The sequence below is a fragment of the Oreochromis niloticus genome, unplaced genomic scaffold, assembly GCF_001858045.2.
Source record: "Oreochromis niloticus isolate F11D_XX unplaced genomic scaffold, O_niloticus_UMD_NMBU tig00000649_pilon, whole genome shotgun sequence".
Classification (NCBI taxonomy): Eukaryota; Metazoa; Chordata; class Actinopteri; order Cichliformes; family Cichlidae; genus Oreochromis; species Oreochromis niloticus.
Window position 1 is genome coordinate 59,496 of NW_020327203.1, and position 8,232 is coordinate 67,727.

The 8,232-nt window shown below is 38.6% G+C and overlaps 1 long non-coding RNA gene across 1 annotated transcript; it reads right to left on the reverse strand.

The window, feature by feature from the left end:
• Positions 1 to 7,193: 7,193 nt before the first annotated feature.
• Positions 7,194 to 7,863, reverse strand: LOC109200502 (uncharacterized). The gene is made up of 3 exons (XR_002060673.2): positions 7,614 to 7,863; positions 7,333 to 7,497; positions 7,194 to 7,220 (listed from the first exon to the last, which is right to left on the reverse strand). It is a non-coding gene; the product is annotated as an uncharacterized LOC109200502 (long non-coding RNA).
• Between the last annotated feature and the right edge of the window lie 369 nt (positions 7,864 to 8,232).

Below are 8,232 nucleotides of genomic sequence, written 5' to 3' on the forward strand. Positions count from 1 at the left end.
CAAAAGCTCCTTAGACAGAGGTTCTAGTGTGAGCACAAATGTAAAAGCTGGAAAGTAATGGGAGGTCTGAGAGTATTAGCTTTACTAATAGTCTGTGGGATTTTTATGTTAATTGCCCAAACAATTGAGTTATAAACTGTGTCATAGGTCATTAGATTGCTTAGCAAGACTGAAAACTGTGCAGAACAGGAAGCTCTGTGCAGAGTTGCAGAGAGCATTGCCTACGTTTGTGCTGCTAAAAAGAGAACAACAGGAAATAACCTTTGGGTCATAAAAACTAGACAGGAGGAACTAGGGTGCAAATGTTTTTGCAGCTATGTAGCAGACGTGTTGAATTAAAATAGATAAAGTGACGGTTTTGTAGGGGAGGAGGGAGCAGACTATATTATACACATCCGGCCTGTAATGCTTCAGATCTGCAAATGCTTAGCACCGTGCACATCTCTCTTCCGAAATGATTATAAATACTTTGACCACTCTGAGTTTGCGTCTTCTGTGTCCGGTTTGAAGAATAAAAGAACCTGGGGCAATAGTGCAAAACTGATGGGTGGCCATTACACAATATGTCTACCTCTGAAGAACTGATTGGTCAACATGCCAAATAATCACTTAGTCGCTGAGCAACGAGCACGTAACTTGAGGTTTAAATTTATTAAGAATGACTGCTTCCGACGAGAGTACACAGACTTCATGGAAGACCTTAATAAAAAGGGCTACGTGCAACTGTCAAATAATGAATTGGTGCACAAAGAAGGGAAAGTGTAGTATATACACCATCACGCCATTTACCACCCTGTGAAGCAGAAATTAAGAGTTGTGTTCGACTGTGCAGCATCTTATCAGGGCACATGCCTGAATGATCAACTTCTTCGGGGTCCAGATTTGACCAGCAGTCGGAATGGCTTCGTAATACAATTTAGACAGGAACCTGTTGCAATTATGGCTGATGTGGAAGCAATGTTTCACGAGGTTAAGGTGCCTGACATTGACTCTGACTTACTCAGGTTCCTCCGGTGGACAGGTGACGACTGCAGTCAAGCTTTGACTGAGCACAAGATGACTGTACACTTGTTTAGGGCAACGTCCTCACCCAGTTGTGCCAATTTTGCTTTGAGTAAGTGCACTGAAGACCAGAGTAGGCAGTTCAGAGCTGAAGTTGTTCTAAAAAGTCTTGCAGAACTTTTACGTTGATGACTGTCTCAAGTCTGTTGCTACAGAGGAGGCAGCTATATGAATTTGTCAGAATTTAATGAATATCTGTGGGAATGAAGGCTTCCGTCTCAAAAAATGGGTGAGCAACCGAAGGAAGGTGCTTGATTCCATACCAAAGTCTAAACTGGCAGCAGAAATGAAAACCCTGGACCTAGATCATTGCAAACTTCCACTCGACAGGGCCCTTGGTCTCACTTTGTGTGTTGAGTAATAAACATTCAGATTTAAGATCAACATCAAATATCACCCATTCACAAAAAGAGAACTTCTTTCTGTGACTGGGTCAGTGTATGAGCCATTAGGCATTTTGGCATCATTGGTTTTGCCAGCAAAGATCATCCTGCAGGAATGGTGCTATATATTTTAGCCTCACACCCATACTGATGGTGTATAGAGTATTAAAATGTTGGTTCCCTATCGATCCGGCTTATCGGTTCTTGCACTTTTCCAGTTTCTGACAAAACAATGTTTTGAAGATTGGAAACATGTTTATGAAGACTTTTAGACATCAGGGTTGAAGTGTTAGTTGAGTGCGTGTCATTAGTAAGTTTGGGTTTCTTCTAAGCATTCAACCACATTCAATAACTCACATGCACTTTGATACAGACTTTATGCTATGGCTTAGTTCTTTCTAACAATCATGTGCAGGCTCACACAGCCCAGATAGCAAGGAAACATTGAAACAATGTTGAGTCAATATCAGGCGACGTCATTGAAGCAACGTTGAAGTGTGACGTTGACCCAACGTCACTCTTGCACCCTTTTTTAACGTTGAAACAACGTCAGGTTTTGATGTTGAATCAATGTTGAAACCTGACATTGATTCGACGTTATATTTTCTAATGCTGTTGACATTGAAACAATGTCAGATTCTGATATTGAAACACTGTTGAGCTATGGTGTTGATTTTCCACCTCTTTCGCACAGTTTTTTATTAAAACAACAGTTAAATCATGACTGGAAATCTACCTTTCTTTATAGTTATTTTAACCAATACTTAAACTACTGCATGTTTCCATCAATACTTAAACCACCTAAACACATAATTGCACTTATTCCTCAAACTGGACACCCTTTATAAAAATCAAATGTCTCACAATGTAACATGTCAATATTAATATCCTAAAATAAGAAAGCATTGCATGTGATGTAACAGAGAAAAACAAAAAACTAAACAAAAAAAGGTCAATAGACATGTTTTCGTTTGCTAAATACTTTATTAAAACACAGTTTTCTACATTTCTACATTATTTACATTTATATTTTAACATAACTTTGTAGTTTTTACTCCGGGATGGGGACGGATGATGTGCGTCCTGCGCCACCCAAACGATCTGGGGCGTATCGGAGCCATTTCTGCACTGCCTGTGCAAAGACAAACTCTGACATAGAGTTTGCCCCTAACTGCTGCGTCAGGCCATCTAGGACAAAAACACACACACACACAAACAAAAAAAGTGAATTAGAGCACATGAATAAGCACTTGTTATCTGTCTTCAGCAGGGAGAAAGTATGTAAACTCCTAGGCTGATAAACATGAAAGTCACCAGGCGTAAATCTGCAAACTGCCGCATTTGATTCCCAAAGAGCTATGAGTGGAAAAAATGATAAGTCTTAGCATGGTGTGCCGTGCATCCTTTAAAACAAAATAAACATGGGGTCCTTGGGCTGTACAAACTACAACCCGAGGACTAAACAAGCCAAAGACTCCATCTCCAGATTAACCAGACATGAAAGTCTTGCTATTAAAAAAGACAAAGTAATATAGCAAAAACTGGACACATGTGAAACACACCCAGCAGATCAATCGATCCCTTTATTGTTCACTTTAGGCTCATAAAACTACAATAAACGGTAAAACTTACCAAATATGCATCTGCACAGCGCTGTATCTTTAAATGCCCTTTTTTGCTTCGTCTGGTCCTTTGTTTTTTTCCCTGCCCAGTTTAGTACTGAGGCCAGCTCGTTTGTGATGGCATAAGCCATTACACGGCAGACTCGCACCTCCAGTGTGGTCCCTCCAATCAACGCAAAGCGTCTCACCAATAGACACATTTTAAGAGATGGAATTAGCGTGTCTCATGTCTTAAATGTGTATGCAAGTGCTTGTGTGTTTAATCAACATGCCGTCGTTATGCATTTAAATCACATCTGACAGCTATTACACTTTATAGTTACAAAGTGTACATAAGCTTAATATACTTACCATTGCCTTATTTGCCTCTTGCGATTGAAGAGCTGCCTCTGCATTGTTTAGCTCCTCAATGTTGTGCAAGGGCAAATCCAAAGGGAGTACCCCAGCATCTACCGATTCATTGGAGCCGGTATTGCGGATGGCTCTGACCTCCTCACGGAGTTCGTTAACTGCTCTGGTCCGGTCTGACAGCATCGTTAACATCTTTTGTGAGGTCGCATCTGTTTCAAAGAACAATTCTAGAAAGATTAATGGCTTAAGCAGTGAGAGTTGAAAAACTAAAATATCCATAAGTGATGGTGTAACATTCTGCATTCAAGTATAAGTTGTTTTAACTGCTAAAAGTGTTTGCTAGTTTTTGCCTGTCACATATATATGATATTTGTATATGTAGCTTGCCATCTATGGAACGCCAGGACTGCCATAATGAATTAATTAAATACACCATTAAATAATTAATTAAATGTGGCAATAATTAATTAAAATTGGAATTAATTAATTAAATAAATAGTTATGACACATGTAATTAATTAATTATTGACACATTTAATTAATTATTTATGTATTTCACATTTTAATTAATTATTGACACATTTAATTAATTAATTATTGACACATTTAATTAATTATTTATGTATTTCACATTTTAATTAATTATTGACACATTTTATTAATTATTTAATGATATATTTATTTATTTCATTTTGGCAGTCCTGGCGCCTGGCTCTCACCATGAAATAATTTTATCTGTCAACCTCACCCATCAAACTCAGGGGGCGGGGTTAACACTGATCGAGTCAAAACCATTGCTTTGGCCTGGTGGCCATTGTTTCTAGCACACAACAACCGGCATGTGGAAACTAACAGAACTGAACTCTGAAAAACCCTGTTTGTGTGTCACCAAATACGTTTTAATACTTTTTTAGCCGAGAATGTAGTGGTTTAATCTTCATATGTCTGGTCGGTTTGTCAAGATACAGCCTCTTTGAAAAAGTGCTTCGATGATTTCGGAGATGTCTGCCCAGTCTCACGGCAAAGCGTGGGACAGACCCGCTCACCTCGCAAGCAATCGAGCTGTTATTACCGCCGACAAAGCGCAGGCCCCGGTACACAGCTGTAATAACCCCCGCTGACACTGACTTATTTTACTGAGGTTATATTTATCGGGGTGTTATTTCCTGATGTTCTTATGTGTCCTACGTGTTTCAGTCGCCAATTCTGAATTATAACTAACATTAAAAACATGTTTAAGGAGGAGGGAGAGCAAATAAATTTGATTAACAGCTGATCTTTGGGTTTTTGTTCAGTAATCAGCGTGACCTGTGTATAAACGCATAAAAGAGATAGCGTTGGTGTTTCTGTCATGTAGTAACTGCTGGCTTTAACTGTACAAAGGTTGTTCGTCACTATGAAACACATACAGACTTCATGATGTTCGGCTAATATTTTTATTGTGAATATTAATCATGAGGGTAAACGGCCCTGTACACCACGGAGCGAGGTCAGCATATCCACGATATCTTCAGCTCTATGAGTTAACCCAGAGTTTCCCGGCTGACTAATCTAACTGTCATCTACGAATAATTCACGGGTCATATCAATATGATTTTACAGAAAATCAACCTTATTACTGCCAACTATTCCAGAGACGTGAAAATCTACAGCATAAAGAACACAAAAATATAGCAGTCTAACGCAACACTGTAACAGAGATGAACCGTCAGTTTGTCGCAGATCAAAGTGGAATGAACGTGATTGGTTGAACAGTTCGTGATCTGTGTTTTCTGCATTTTCATCAGCGTAACAGACTCAGCAGCAGATTAGAATAACAGTTATACATTTAATAAATCACCAAATGAATACACGATCGAACCTGTTCTAACATCCAGAAGTCTGCACGATGTGTTTCATAGTTTGTAACAAGCCTTTGACAGTTAAACATAACATGACCGAAAAAGAAAAAAAAGAGAGAAAAAAATCACACAAATTATATGTTAACCTCATTTATTTTTAGTTAAGTAAACTCTAAAAATTCTAACAGATACCTGGTGTTTAGAGTACAGTTGAACAACTATTAAAAACAGATGATATAATATTTCTGTCCAGGTTGCAGTCTGCATTATGAACATGCTGTTGCAAACTCCGCTCCTCTCGGTGGAAATGCGCCGTCTCTTTCCTCTTTGTATAAAACATTTTAAAAGTCAGATTAATCTCAAAATTCACTGTTAAACCCAAAACACACCAGATAAAGAAAAGCGAATAGTTCAGTCTAACACATGTGCCAGTGAACCATTAACAACACGTCTGTAAAACTATGCAGTTATGAAACGTAACTTTAGGCTCAGCCAAACCGATTTGCTCAGTTGTAAATAAAACAGTGAAGTAAATGTGACCCGACAGACAAAACCTGAGTGAATTAAGTCCAGTGTTTAACCACTGAGAGCTAAAACTCAGGTGAGGTTTCAAAGCTGTGTGCCGGTGATTGGACATCAGCCACCGATGAAGCTGGTTCGCCTATAAAGTGCTCTGTCAGGAAACAAGCTCCAGCAGCTCTGCGCTCGGGAAAAATACTATATTATCTTGTGCAGAAAAATGCGCTGACATTGCGTTATATCGAGCACCGGCTGCCCAGTTAAACTGTGACTATCACCAGGTAACGTGGGCGTGTTTCTTGAATTAGCAGCAGGTGTTAAACAGCTGACAGGTGAGGAGGATGCATGCAGGTAAACTGAGGGTCTGTTGAGCTGATCGCTGGTTTCGTGAGAAAAATGTCAGCTCGTTCTTTATGTTACAGAAGCACAGACACACAAGACCAGGTGGAAAGAGACGATCGTTCGGTGAAAATGAGAATATGCGAATGCGACATGTGGAACACGGAGAGTGGAATATGTAAACAAACCGGTTAACGTAACCCCCTCGGTGCACTCTGCATGCTGACTGTTAGCAGAGCTACTGAAATCTCTGAAAACATCTGAGAACTTATGCAAACATGTTCTATGTTGACAACCTGACCAGACATGTGAAGATTACGGCGCGACATTCGTGGCTAAAACACTGTTAAAAGTGTAGTTGGTGACAGAAAAACGGGGTATTGTAAAACTACACCATCACCATTGCTGGCTGTGATTTGATCTGCATTCTGGGATACCTGGCTGCCTCAAGTCTAGAGAAGCAATCGATTATCTAGGATCGACCTGTTTTGACTTACTTTGCACGGCAACCAATCAAATGTTAGAGAAGCTGCATGGGCAGCGTTAACCCCGCCCACTTAGTTTGATGGGTGAGGTTGACAGATAAAATTATTTCATGGTGAGAGCCAGGCGCCAGGACTGCCAAAATGAAATAAATAAATATATCATTAAATAATTAATTAAATGTGTCAATAATTAATTAAAATGTGAAATACATAAAAAATTAATTAAATGTGTCAATAATTAATTAATTAAATGTGTCAATAATTAATTAAAATGTGAAATACATAAATAATTAATTAAATGTGTCAATAATTAATTAATTACATGTGTCATAACTATTTATTTAATTAATTAATTCCAATTTTAATTAATTATTGCCACATTTAATTAATTATTTAATGGTGTATTTAATTAATTCATTATGGCAGTCCTGGCGTTCCATAGCCACCACCAGTGCGTGAATGTGTGTGTGAATGGGTGGATGACTGAATGTGTAAAGCGCTTTGGGGTCCTTAGGGACTAGTTAAAGCACTGTACAAATATAGGCCATTTACCATTTATACCATGTAAAATCTGAAATTCCAAGATGTTCGATAGTGGCCTCACAGAGTCTCTGGAATCTACAGAAAAACAAATCACAACAAGATGACATTCAGGAGTATAAACTGGTGTTTTGAAGATAAGTGCACAATGACATTGTGATTCAGCTTTAAAACAATTTTAAAAGCATACCATCTATAGGGAAGGCCTCGACATCAGACTCTGCATGCTGGGGAGATTGCAAAGCTGTGTCGTTTGGAGTGTTCTGCCGGAGTGGCGAAAGGTGCCGGAAGCTGGGAGGGGCATTATGATGCCTGCTGTCAGTGGGCTGGGGGGAAGACTGCGGAGTGGTGAGGGCTGTTTAGAAAAAGATAAATTTTTTTAAAGTATTTAAGAATACAGACAACTTGTCCAAAAAGTTTCCGTGTGTCACACACAGATATGTACACAGACACTAGACATTATTTTATTACCTGGTATTTTCACTCGAGGTGCCTGGGGAAACCGTTTTTTTGTGGGCTGCTCATCCTCTGAGTCACTATATGTGTACAGGGGATTTGGTCTAAAGAAATAAGTAGAAAAAGTTCATAAGTAATTACAAATGTGCTTTTGGCATATTTTTTCCTACAGTTACAGTTTGATTTATAATAACACACACACAGGAAACGGAGATGTGCAAGAAGGTGCAGTATACAATGAATTTTTGAAGTGCACAAGTGTACATGGCTTTGCGTTTTTAAAAAGTTTACAAACGTACACTTTTTGGACTATATTATGTGGTTATATTGCAGTATTCAAGCATCACAGATATGTACAAAAGACAGGATTATAAATTCTTAACAATCAAAGAAATGTTTGTGAATAAAGTTTTACTTGTGCTTTCTTTTATGACTGGTCTGAGTTTCAGCTTCGGACTGAAGGTCAGACGTATCACAGTGTTCACTTAGATATTTCTGAAGACTGCGTTCGGCTTCTTGAAATGTGTCTGGAAGTACAAACACAATGTATGGCCAGACAAAAGTGTATATCAGATTAAACAAATATATTGCTATTTTATTAATATTGCTATATTTGGAAATAGTCAAATAAGCG